Here is a 14,226-nt window from a genome sequence, read left to right as displayed (position 1 = left end):
ACTCGACATCATGCAAGAGACGAGTCGGAGCGTCTCGGTGTACCCCGAAGAGTCAAAAACTCAGGCCAAAATCTAAAACATTGCTAGCAACTTTCAACATAAATTCACTTACGCAAACTGGCAAGCTGAAAACCCTCACCAAAGCTCTTCACGTAAATCAGATATCCATAATGGCCCTACAGGAAACAAGGTACCCAGATGAAGAGATTTTTGAATCCGAAGGCTACCGATTTTTCAAGAGCAACGCGCAAAGAGGAATCCTCAATGGAGCTGTGATGCTTGGAACCGCGTTTGCTGTTAGAACCAAGATCCTTAAATCGGTTGCAAGTTTCGAACCTGTGAATGACAGATTGTCTATACTCACAATTAAATGCGCGAACAAAACATACGCCCTAGTTAACGTACATGCTCCTACAAACGATAAGACCAAGTCTGATCCAGACGAAGTTGATAATTTCTGGGACCTAATGGATGAAAAATTAAACAAAATCCCCAAACACCATGTCAAGCTTCTTTTGGGTGACTTCAATGCCCAACTAGGTCGTGAACAGAAGTACAAGAAAGTTATAGGAAATTACCCTGCTCACAATAGAACCAATCCCAACGGCAAAAGACTGGTGTCCATTTACGAAAATCACAACCTGCAGGTCATGTCGACCCACTTTCGCCATCTACTGAGAAAGCAAATGACTTGGCGTTCTCCCGTCCAAGCTCTCGGAGAGTTCCAAATTGATCATGTTGCAATCTCCAGGAGAAACAGCCCTGAGATTATGAATGTCAAGGTAAAGAAAGGCATCAATGTGGCCTCAGATCATTGTAAGTCTCTTACGAAATTCAAACCAATTCCCGCAAACACAAGGAAGACAACCAAACAGATCACACGCTTCGACAATGATAAACTTCGGCAAAGGGTCGAGGAGTTCCAGGAGAAGGCTAGACCAAATGACTGTGACTTTAACAACGCCAAAAGTCTCCTTGTTGTAGCCGCCAAAGATGTTGCAGAAATCAAGAGAAGCAAAAAGCATGTCTGGTGGAATAGTACCTGCGAATCAGTCCTCCAAGAAAGACTCAATGCGTGGAAACAGTACTACTCTACGAAATCAGAAAATGATTGGGAAACCTACAAAACCCAACGTGCCCAAGCAGCTAGGGTGTTCAGAACTGAGAAACGTAAATACGAAAAATCTCTCATTGAAAAGATATAACAAAACTTTAGGAAGAATGAAAGCAGAGAGTACTACAGAGTCTTCAAACGCAAACTCACTGGCTACAAACCACCATCTCTATGCTTTGAGCGAAAGGACGGCACACTGGCGACGTCAAATGAAGAAAATTGGAACATTATGGCAGATTACTTCAAGAATTTACTTAATTGCTCTAAACCGCAAAGCGCCATTGAGACCAAGGAACCCTTACTCAGGTACCCAGATTCTAGACCACCCGACAGAGATGAAATCAAGCGCCACATTGCCTGTCTCAAAAATAACAAAGAGCCGGGGGAAGACTCAGTCGTAGCAGAACTATGGAAATATGCCCCAGAGGAATCACTTGATATCTTGCAAAAGCAAATAGAAGAAATTTGGAACAAGGAGACCCTACCCGAAGATTGGAAAATAGCTTTGATCCATCCATTACACAAAAAAAGCAGCATGAAGAACATCAACAACTACAGAGGAATATCTCTGCTACCCGTGACTTACAAAATTCTATCACTTGCCATTCTGGAGCGTTTGGAAGCACAAGTCGAACATCAAATAGGTGAATACCAAGGAGGGTTCAGAAAAGGTCGCTCAACAGCTGAACAGATCCAAAATCTCAAAACGATCATCAGATATTGTACACTAAGGTCCAAGCAGTATGTGTCTGTCTTTGTGGACTTCAAGAAAGCGTACGACTCCATTGACCGGGAAGTCCTGCTAAACATCTTAAATGAATTTGGAATCGATTTGAAACTGCTGGTATTAATTAGAGCCACCCTGACCGATACAAAATCCAAGGTGAAGTTCCACGGATGTCTCTCGCATTCCTTTGACATCAAAACAGGAGTCCGACAAGGTGATGGGTTATCCCCGATACTCTTCAACTGTGTTCTTGAAAAGATCATCAGAACCTGGCGGGTGAGATTACAGGAAACTAACTAGAGTCCATTGAGAATAGGAACCAAATCCAAGGGGATCGCAACAGACTGCTTAGCATTTGCTGATGATATTGCTGTTCTCTCAAACGACATAGAAACCGCTAAAGCTCAAGTTGAAATTTTAAAGGAAATTGCCGAACAAACTGGTTTGCAGATATCGTTTGAGAAAACAGAAGTAATGACTAACATCAAAGAGGCTCCACCAAAACTCCGTACAAAATACGGGACATCACCCGAGTAGACAAATTAAAATACCTTGGTGAGATCATCATGAAAAATGGACTGGACAAAGAAGCACTTCAGGAGCGAGTACGCAAACTGGAAATAGCCTACCAAACATCCCGCACAATCTACAACAAAAAATGCCTTTCCCAAAACACCAAGATACGTCGCTATGAAACAGTTCTGAAACCAGTAGTTCTATATGCAGCCGAAACCCTGTCTCTAAATGCCAACAAAGGACTCCTTGAAGAAAAAAGAACGCAAAATTGTGAGAGGAATCTTGGGATCAAAGTACAGAAATGGAATCCATCAAAAGAGATCCAACAGGAAGTCTACAGCAAAATAGAGGAAATTACCGACACAATTAGAAAAAGACGGGCACGATTTTACGGTCATCTGAAAAGAATGGACGGAAGAAATTTAACTAAAGAAATCTTTCACTTTTTTGATTCAAACCCCAAAACTACAATTCCCTAGTTTAGAAATACCAAAGAAGACCTGCAAATGCTACATATCTCAGCTGAAGACGCCCTTAACAGAGATCTCTTCCGCAAGAAAATATTGAAGAACGGGCTAAACCGAGACGAGCAACCGAAGAGAAGACACGGTGCCCCTTGGACAGAGGAGCGTAAGCAGGCCCACTCACAAAGAATGAGGGAAATTTGGGCTCTAAAGAAGGCCAAGTTCAGTGTCAAATGTAACAAGACTTAACGTGGTCCTTGATGGCCCCAGCGAATTATATAATCTATATATATATAAAATAACTTATCCTGACTGACTGACTGACAGATTCATCATCGCCGAGCCAAAACTACTGGACATAAACAAATGAAATTTTGGACATAGATTCATATTAAGATGTAGGTGCTCGCTAAGAGAGGATTTTTGGATATTCCTTCTCTAAGGGGCTGAAAACGGGGTTGAAATTTTAAAATGAGTGTATCAATATCTCAGAACTTTAAAAGTTTACAGATGTAAAAATTGGTATTTAGAATTTTCTTTAAAAATAAGGGAACACGTATTCTTTTATTTTCAGAAAGTCCAAATAGGAGGGGTAAAAAACAGTGAAAAAGGGGTTGAATGCCTTTAATCAGGATACCGGTTCTTATATACAGAAACTGAAGATATTACAGACCTGAAAATTGGTACTTTTGATCTCTTTTAAAAATAAAGAAACACGTATTTTTTTGTTTTTGGAAAATCCAACTAATGGGGGGTGAAAAGGGGGTGTGAATTTTTAAAATGAGTGCATCTATATCTCAAAACTTTTAAAGTTTACAGATGTAAAAATTGGTATTTAGAATCTTCATTAAAAGTGAAGAACCACGTATTTTTTGTTTTCGGAAAATCCCAATAGGAGGGGCGGGGGAAAGGGGTGAAAATTGGGTTGAATGCCTTTAATCAGGATACTTATATCTCAGAAACTGAAGATATTACAGACCTGAAAATTGGTACTTTTGATCTCATTTAAAAATAAAGAAACACGTATTTTTTTGTTTTTGGAAAATCCAATTAATGGGAGGGTGAAAAGGGGGTGAATTTTTAAAATGAGTGAATCTTTATCTCCAAACTTTTAAAGTTTGTAGATGTAAAAATTGGTATTTAGAATCTTCTTTAAAAATAAAGAAACACGTATTTTTTTGTTTTCGGAAAATCGCAATAGGAGGGGTGAATAGGGGTGATAAAGGGGTTGAATGCCTTTAATGAGGCTACTTATATCTCAGAAACTGAAGATATTACAGACCTGAAAACTGGTGTTTAGGATCTCCCTTAAAAATAAAGAAACACGTATTTTTTTGTTTCCGGAAAATCCAATTAAGGGGGAGGGGGTAATATTTTAAAATGAGTGTATCTATATCTCAAAACTTTTAAATGTTATAGATATGAAAATTGGTATTTAGAATCTTCTTTAAAAATAAAGAAACACGTATTTTTTGTTTTTGGAAAATCCAATTAATGGGGGGGGGGGTGAAAAGGGGGTGATTTTTTAAAATGATTGTATCTATAACTCAAAACTTTTAATGTTTATAGATGTAAAAATTGGTATTTAGAGTCTCCTTTAAAAATAAAGAAACACGTATTCTTTTGTTTTCGGAAAATCCCAATAGGAAGGGTGTAAAAGGGTGAATAATGGGTTGAATGCCTTTAATGAGGCTACTTATATTTCAGAACCTGAAGATATTATAGACCTGAAAATTGGTATTTGGGATCTACTTTAAAAGTAAAGCAACACACATTTTTCGTTTTTGGAAAATCCAAATATTGGGGGGTGAAAAGGGGGGGTGAGATTTTTAAAATGAGTGTGTCTACATCTTAAAACCTTAAAATTTACAGATGTAAAAATTGGTAGTTAGAATCTCCTCTAAAAATAAAGGAACGCGTATTTTTTTGTTTCCTGTAAATCCCAATAGGAGGGGTGTAAAAGGGTGAAAAATGGGTTGAATGCCTTTAATGAGGATACATATATCTCAGAAACGGTAGATATTAAAGAACTGAAAATTTGTATAAGGGGTATCCTTTAAAAATAAAGAAACACGTATTTTTTAGTTTTTGGAAAATCCAATTAATGGCGGTTAAACAGGAGTGATAAATTGGGGTGAATTTTTTGAAAGACTATATCTACAGAATATCTTGGAAACGTAAAATGTAACAGACGTAAAAAATGGATGTTTGGAATCTCCTGTAAATGTAAAGAAACACAGGTGATTTGTTTTTGGAAACTCCACTTAAGGAGAACTCAAAAGGTGTGAAATTTTAAAATGAGAATTTTTACGGTATATCTAAAAAAACTTAACATGTTACAGAAGTGAAAACTGGTATTTTTTATCTCTATTAAACATAAAGAAACGTGTATTTTTAGTTGTCGGAAATACCACTTGGGTGGAAGGGGGGGAGGGGTAAAAGTGACTGAAAATGGTGAATTCTTTTAATTAGGCTACTGATATCTCAAAAATGAAGATGTTACAGACGTGAAATTTGATATTTGCAATCTGCTTTAAAAGTAAAGAAACACGTATTCTCGGAAAATCCAATGAAGGGGGGGGGGGGGGGGGTGAAAGAATTGAAAAATTAATCGACTTAATTGTATGAGAATACATACATCTAATAAAAACTAAAGTTGTTACAGACGTGAAAATTCGTATTTGGATCTCCTTTAAAAACAAAGAAAAACGCGTTTTGGGGGAAACTATCTTGGGGGGCGGGAGTGTAAAGGAGCTGAATTCCTTTCGTGTGGACACATAAATCAAAAACTGAAGAAGTTAGAGTCGTGATAATTGAATTTAGAAGATCCTTTAGTATTAAAGAAACAAGTATTTTTGCGGGAGAGTTCACTTATGGGGGGGGGGGGGGAGGAGTTGGAAATGAAGTGAAAAAATGAATTATTTTTATGGGGATACATATATTTCAAAACTGAAGGTAATAGACGTGAACATTGGTGTTTGTAATCTCCTTTAAACTTAAAGAAACACGCCTTCTTTTAATTTTTTTCGGGGGGGGGGGGATGTTGGCGGTAAATAAACTTAAGGGCGGTGGGTTGTAAAAGGAGGTGAGACCAATTGATTTTACTGTTCTTAATGTACTTATAAGGATCCTCCGTTGCTCAGGCGGCAGCGCGCTGGCCTCTCACAGCAGGGTTCCGTGGTTCAAATCCCGGTCACTCCATGTGACATTCGTGCTGGACAAAACGGAGGCGGGACAGGTTTTCCTCCGGATACTCCGGTTTTCCCTGTCATCATTAATTCCAGAAACACATAATAGTAATAATAATAATAATACTAATAATAATGTTCCGGACCGTCGTCAAATGTGCTGACCGCGCTGGAAACGGCTCCTGGACAGGTAATGACTAAGAATGCAGTCCGGACGCGGGTTCAGTGCCGCCAAGGCACCCAATATGACACCACGCCGTATCTTCTGAAGGATTTTATCCATATTAAAAATGATTATGTCCGCCTCTGTGGTGTAGTGGTTAGCGTGATTAGCTGCCACCCCCGGAGGTCCGGGTTCGATTCCCGGCTCTGCCACGAAATTTGAAAAGTGGTACGAGGGCTGGAACGGGGTCCACTCAGCCTCGGGAGGTCAACTGAGTAGAGGTGGGTTCGATTCCCTCCTCAGCCATCCTGGAAGTGGTTTTCCGTGGTTTCCCACTTCTCCTCCAGGCAAATGCCGGGATGGTACCTACCTTAAGGCCACGGCCGCTTCCTTCCCTCTTCCTTGTCTATCCCTTCCAATCTTCCCCATCCCCCACAAGGCCCCTGTTCAGCATAGCAGGTGAGGCCGCCTGGGCGAGTTACTGGTCATTCTCCCCAGTTGTATCCCCCGACCAAGAGTCTGAAGCTCCAGGACACTGCCCTTGAGGCGGTAGAGGTGGGATCCCTCGCTGAGTCCGAGGGAAAAACCGAACCTGGAGGGTAAACAGATGATGATGATGATAAAAATGATTATAGGAAAATATGGCAAAGATTTACGGACCCAACTGACCGGGAGGAATACCTGAGCCTAACCCGGGAAGTACGAAATCGATTAATATTGAATTTTCACGACCGCATTGTAATCGAAACCGACTTTCAACCTATTAGGTCGTGTTACGTACATTTAGTACGTCTTGAAGAGATGTTAAGTACAGAACAAAAAAGGCCAACCAGACACCAGTGGGATCCGAACCCACAACCTCCCGATTTCGCGTCGGTTTCTCTATCAATTGAGCTATGGTGGCCCGGCCATCTTTGTTCTGTTGGAAAGGATCTGCGGTCGTGAAAATTCAATATTCATTGACTTTGCCCTCAACGGGCAACTTAAACGCACTCTACAGTGTTATGGTAGTAGTACCAGACCTGTAGTTCAGATCCTTTCCAACAGAACAAAGATGGCCGGGCCACCATAGCTCAATTGGTAGAGCAACCGACGCGAAATCGGGAGGTTTTGGGTTCGGATCCCACTGGTGTCTGGTTGGCCATTTTTGTTCTGTACTTAACATCTCTTCAAGACGTACTAAATGTACGTAACACGACCTAATAGGTTGAAAGTCGGTTTCGATGACGAAATCGATTGCTGGAAAGGAAGATTGAAAAATGGGAGGAAACGTGCCGTAATCTAATAGAAAACGAGTCAGATCGGGAATTTTGGTAGATTCTCGCATCCCACTATCGGCAGCCCTGAAGATGGTTTTCCGTGGTTTCCCATTTTCACACCAGGCAAATGCTGGGGCTGTAACTTAATTAAGGCCACGGCCGCTTCCTTCCAACTCCTAGGCCTTTCCTATCCCATCGTCGCCATAAGACCTATCTGTGTCGGTGCGACGTAAAGCCCCTAGCAAGAAGAACAAGAAGATTCTCGCAGAAAACGAGTCAGATCGCGAATTTCAGCGGATTATATATCTAAAACAATAAGCATTCAATTATAAATTTCAGTATAATACCGTAGCGAAGCACGGGTATCTTGCTAGTAATAATAATAATAATAATAATAATAATAATAATAATAATAATAATAATAATTAGTATTATTGTTACGGGGATACCCGTAGAGCAGAAAGAGGTTAAGGAAGGTGCGGGCTTGAGTGGGTCTAACTACGATATCAAGAATTGATTTAAAACTTTAACAAATGTTATATTTCTTTTAGGACTTCAAACTTAACAATTTTTCATATCTTTGAAACATCAGGTACAATGGCAATCTTGAAACAAGACAAGGAAAATCCAAAATTTAGAACCTTAACAATTTTGGGGTTCAAGCCCGTAGTTTTACAATTTTTAAAATGGAAGAGGTATTACTTAGTTAAGGGCAGAAATCCCCTAATTCAAGAGCACTTGATCCATAAATCACAATCTCAAGCCTACCAGAGGCATTCATTAATCTTACAAAAACTTTGAAAAAGAGCGAACAGGCTCTCAGTATCTTACTGCCTACTCAAGGCAACATTACATCAATCTCTGGTCTATCAGACCACCATTTACAAATGGAATTTATTTTTACAGGGGTATTAAATACTCAACCTACTGGGCCTTCGTGGAATGAGAATAACAGGTTAAACTAATGGCGTGGACACAAAATGATACTTCCACTCCTAGATATGAATACTAAAAAACCTAAAGGGCTCTAGGCCGATGGAACAGGGGCTATTCCCAAACTAATGAGGTAAAGTAAACTCGTGTCCTCATCCTGAGGTGGTGCAGCTCTTTTTAGGAACACCCCCATTGGAGGTGAGCTGCATGTACCATTTCAACCACATACCAGCCCTCCTGCCATTCTTGAATTTCTGGCAGTACCGGGAATCGAACCCGAGCCCCCGAGGACGGCAGCTAATAACACTAACCGTTACGCTACGGAGGTGGACAACTACTGAGGTGACTCGTATAGAAATTAATTTAACATCTTACAGAAGAAAAAAAAAGTTACAAAACGTAGTCACATCAAACCAAGATGAAGGGGAGCTCGGGAGGGTAATTCACTCTCTATCTCCTATTTACAGTTAAAGATTTTACGAAATGTTTACATTAGCCGAAATATGATTTACATTTTAGAAAAGTAGGTTACATAGTTAAAGATTCGGACCTTTCCCTCGGATTAAACTGCGGAGGTAGCAAGAAAGAATAAAGTTATGTGACCATTACCTCGCAGATGTTCTAGCTGCCGACGAAAGAGGCCGCCCGCCTCCTGCTTAAGCACACACACGCACACACACACACACTCAGATAGACGACGATCAATTGGCCAAGAAACGTGAAAAGCCGCAGTTTATAAACCCTCAGGGAAGGTTCGAGATCATTCAAGACTAAACTAGCCACACCTTCTCAATTTTATTGGTTGAGTTCAAAAGTAACACTCAGAATCGAACAAGAAGCCTGTGATAGGTTGAAAATTAATTACATAAATTTTTCATTGGCCAGATTCAAAACTGGTGGAAAGGAAAAGGAAATATTGCCAACCCAAAAATAAACGAACATCAATCAGTTACATCATCATCATCATCATCTGTTTACCCTCCAGGTTCGGTTTTTCCCTCGGACTTAGCGAGGGATCCCACCTCTACCGCCTCAAGGGCAGTGTCCTGGAGCTTCAGACTCTTGGTCGGGGGATACAACTGGGGAGTATGACCAGTACCTCGCCCAGGCGGCCTCACCTGCTATGCTGAACAGGGGCCTTGTGGAGGGATGGGAAGAATGGAAGGGATAGGCAAGGAAGAGGGAAGGAAGCGGCCGTGGCCTTAAGTTAGGTACCATCCCGGCATTTGCCTGGAGGAGAAGTGGGAAACCACGGAAAACCACTTCGAGGATGGCTGAGGTGGGAATCGAACCCACCTCTACTCAGTTGACCTCCCGAGGCTGAGTGGACCCCGTTCCAGCCCTCGTACCACTTTTCAAATTTCGTGGCAGAGCCGGGAATCGAACCCGGGCCTCTGGGGGTGGCAGCTAATCACGCTAACCACTACACCACAGAGACGGACATCAATCAGTTACAAAAACCTGAAAATACAAAACTTCTTTAAATTTTGACTTCTTACACCTTGCACCAGGGTGCATTATCATAGTTTTTAGTAGTGTTATCTGTGGAAGAATGTCCAAACTTCTTGATGTATAGCAAACAAAACTAGTAGAAATTCAGTCAGTTTAGGAAACTTCACAATAACAAAATTACTCAATATTTCGGTGGTGACATCTTCTGATTAAAGTTCCAAGTTGGTGTAGTTTCAGTTTTGATTGATAGAGGAGTTCATTAGGCACTAATTTTGAATGCGCGGCGTTGAGGCGTACCTCTAGGTACAATAATAATAATAATAATAATAATAATAATAATAATAATAATAATAATAATAATAATAATAATAATAATAATAATAATAATAATAATAATAATAATAATAATAATAATAATATCTCCTAGCAAAATGCTACTAGTTAGTCAGAACTTAAATAGCAACTTGTAAAAGCAGCCAATTTCACTAAAATTCTACCGGGGAAACGTAAACATAAGTGGTGGAACGATAGCTGCGTTAAAGCATTAGAACGCATGAAAGCATGGCAAGACTGGAATTCACAGAAAAACACAGAAAAGTGGCATGCCTTTATTAAAATCCAGATGGAGACATCAAAGATTATAAGATTCCGAAAACGACACCATGGTCAGATTAGACTGGCAGAAATCGAGCTAGAGTTCAAGAAAAACAATACTAGGACTTTTACAGAACCTTTAAAGAAGAACTGACGAGTTATAGGGCACGCACTCTCTGTAAACGTTTGGCAGATCATTTCAACGACCTTCTAAATTGCGAACCTCATATTGATCAACACACTTTTGAAACATCAGAACCAAATCCATACTCAGAGCCTCCAGCAATAGAAGAAGTTGAACAGATAATACACGAGTTAAAAAACAAAACAGCTCCAGAAGAAATGGTATAATTGCCGAAGTATGGAAACTAGGTGGCAGAAATGTCGCTCAGAAAATCCATAAAATTCTTAAAGATGTCTGGACCAGTGAAACAATTCCTAAACACTGGGAGTGTACAATAATTCACCCATTACATAGGAAAGGGGATAAAACTGACATAAATAACTAGAGAAGTATTTTCCTACTATTTAGTCACCTACACAATTCTTTCAAAACTCCTACTCAAGACACTTTAAATACATACAGATAATTTGATTGGATAATATCAGGCAGGGTTCAGGAAAGTCAGGTCGTGTGCAGAACAGATCCTGAACCTCAAGACCATCCTACAAATTCGTAAAAGCGGGCAAACGGTGATTACATTTGTGGCCTTCACGAAGGCATATGACTCTGTAGATAGACCGACACTTTTTCGTGTACTGGAAGAATTCAAAGTAGACAAGAAAACAAGAGAATTAATCATGCGAACACACTAACAGGCACTACTTCCAAGTTTAAATGCTTAGGGTAATTGTCTGAACCATTTGATGTTAAAACAGGAGTCCGACAAGGATATAGGTTGTCTCCTTTATTGTTTAATCCTGTTTTGGGAAAAGTGATTACGTCTTGAGAAAAAGCAGTTAAAGGAATAACCCTTGGCATATTACGTGAAAAGAAAATTAATTTGCTCTTCGTGGATGACTTAGCAGTGTTTTCCAATAACAGGCAGGAAGCGATTGAATCCAATGAAAAACTCCACGAAATTGCATCCAGAACAGGACTCCAGATCTCATATCAGAAAACTCGCTACATGGAAGGATCTCTTCGGTACCTAGATGGACAGCCAATGAAAAGCCAACATGGTAAAATATCCCAAGTGCCTAAATTCAAATACCTGGGAGAAATCATCCAACCTTCAGGACTCAATCGTGAAGCAAACATAGAAAGGGTCTCTAAACCACAAAGAGCATACAGACTCACTTGGAGCAGATATAATAACAAATCTATATGCCGAAATGCAAAATTAAGACATTATAACACTCTGAAACACTGATCATTGGGGGTAGATCATTGATTAATGATGTAGAAAAGCAAGAAAAATCTTAAGGACAATTTTTGGACCCGTCTGTACAGGGAGAATTTGGATGATAAGGAAATCTCAAGACCTGTGCCAACACTCAGAGAAAATCTCAGACACATTTAGGAAAATACGTTTGAAATTTTATGGGCATTTTCTCAGAATGAGTAATGAGAGATTGACCAAAATAATTCCGAACCTTTTCCTATCAATGAAAGTAAAAAGCAATTAATTGGCTGCTCGAAGTTGGAAAAGATCTTCAGGAAATAGGCATCACAGATGACACTGCGTTAGACAGATCTAAGTTCAGAAAATTAGTCGACAATCACCGCTTTAAACAACATCCAAGAACTACCACCAACAAAACTTGGTCAGAGGATCACAAGAAAAGCCACAGCGAGAAGATGAAGATATTTTCGGAGAAGAAAAAGGCAACGACATAGGCTAAATAAGTTCAATCGCGCACCCTAATTGGGCATAACGAAGAAAGGAGAAAAATAATAAATAAATAAATAAATAAATAAATAAATAAATAAATAAATAAATAAATAAATAAATAAATAAATAAATAAATAAATAAATAAATAAATAAATAAATAATAATAGCGTGAACTTCTCTTACCCATGGGCCCTGGTTTCTATTCCCGAGCAGTCCTGTGATTTAAATTCTGGACTGAGGGCTGATACTTGGTTAACTCACCCTCGTGGAACAATACGAGTCGCAGTGGGGCCGGTCAGGAAAGTCGATACCGCTGAGTATGTCGTCAGAATGTTCATGTGGCATTCCAGTAACTGCAAGACATCTATCTGGGCAGTAGTCATCTTGGCAGGCCCAGGCCGTTAATATGAAGTTTATTCGCAGTTGAGTTGATAATAATAATAATAATGATGATGATCATGATGATGATCATCATCAAATACTCTATTATAAATAATAATTACAATATTATTTCCTTTTCTTTCTTCTATCTTTCTTTCGTTCTTTCTCTGCGGCTTTTCTTACACCGAAGTGCGGTCGCGGGTGCGATCTGCGTATCATACGTGGGCACGGTATTTATTGAGGTCGTCAATGGATACAGATTTGGTACAGTTTTACGGATGGATGCCCTTCCTGCGCCAGTTCTATACGGATGGGTGTATTGTGACCGTATCGTCACTATGATTATTTATTACGAAATTAAAATGTGGGGAGTGTATATGCTTGGAGCTTCTTTGTCAGGACGGGAGCTCAGTTTCCTCATATTTCACTACATCCTCGCCAGCAGGACGCCAAACTAACGCGGATTGTAGCTGATAAAACCCCCAAAGTGAGAGCGCATGATGAGGGAAGACAAGGAGGAAGAATATATTTAGCTGACTCCGCCCCTAACACAAATGCCGACTCACAGTAGAGCCAACGTGAGAAGGTGATTTTGGAAGTACTTTTGGCAAAATAACGCTTAAATTAAACATGAAGCACACGTCGAGGTAACAGTAAGAATATTTGGTCATTGACAAAATTATAAAACAAAACAATATAATATTTATGAAATTACGCTTCAAAAGAATTACGTAAGCTGCCGGAGCGTCATAACGCGAGCTACGAAGCAGACAGCCAATAGGGATTCCCCGTTGGACCCTTGATTTAGACGGCCGAAATATTATTATACTACTGATCGTTTTGCGTTTCGCACTACATCAAGTATTAGTGATTAGCGGGCCACACAATCTGACGCATCGCTGATTTCCATAGACTTAATGGATCTTGAGATCTCAAATTTGGAGTGGGGACAGCATTTCTTATCACCCCCCACCCCATGTGAGATCATATATGCTTGCACTTCTGAGGGTGGCTAGTTAGTCGACAGAGTCTATGAGGCAACCGCACGGCCGTTCTGTGGCCGGAATTCCCTTTGTCTTTGTGTAGAAAATGTGGATATAAACGGGAGTGAAAAAATTGTGTAATTTCTCATAAGAATTGTCAGTAGAAAACTGTAATTGAGCTATAGTGCTGTATGAATTACGGATCGGTCGCGACGCGCCACGTAATTACGTAAATTATGTCGTACGTTCGCATCGCGAAACTTTTTTTTGCTAATTGCCTTCGATTGTTGCTCAACCAGGTGGCCTGCAAATACAGTTCTTGAATTCCAAGTGGTGAGCATGACGACATCCTCAGATGTACCGCTTTGCTTTCCTTTTTTCCTTTTTTCTTGTTATTTTTAATGACGACGGCAATGCCATAGAACAAGCTTATATGAAGGAACGGACCTATTTATTTATTGCCCCACCAAAACTTCGAAATGAAGTTCGGTTTATGACTGGAGTGGATGACCTAGATGTTAGGGCTCTAAAACAACAGTTATCGTCATCACCAGCTTTAGGCAAGACTAGTCGCGGAAATGGCTAGGTAAGGATTAATAAATGGAACAAGGTACGG

This window comes from Anabrus simplex, chromosome 1 (genome assembly GCF_040414725.1).
Source record: "Anabrus simplex isolate iqAnaSimp1 chromosome 1, ASM4041472v1, whole genome shotgun sequence".
NCBI lineage: Eukaryota > Metazoa > Arthropoda > Insecta > Orthoptera > Tettigoniidae > Anabrus > Anabrus simplex.
The sequence above is the reverse complement of the archived record's forward strand: the minus strand, read 5'-3'. Positions refer to the sequence as shown.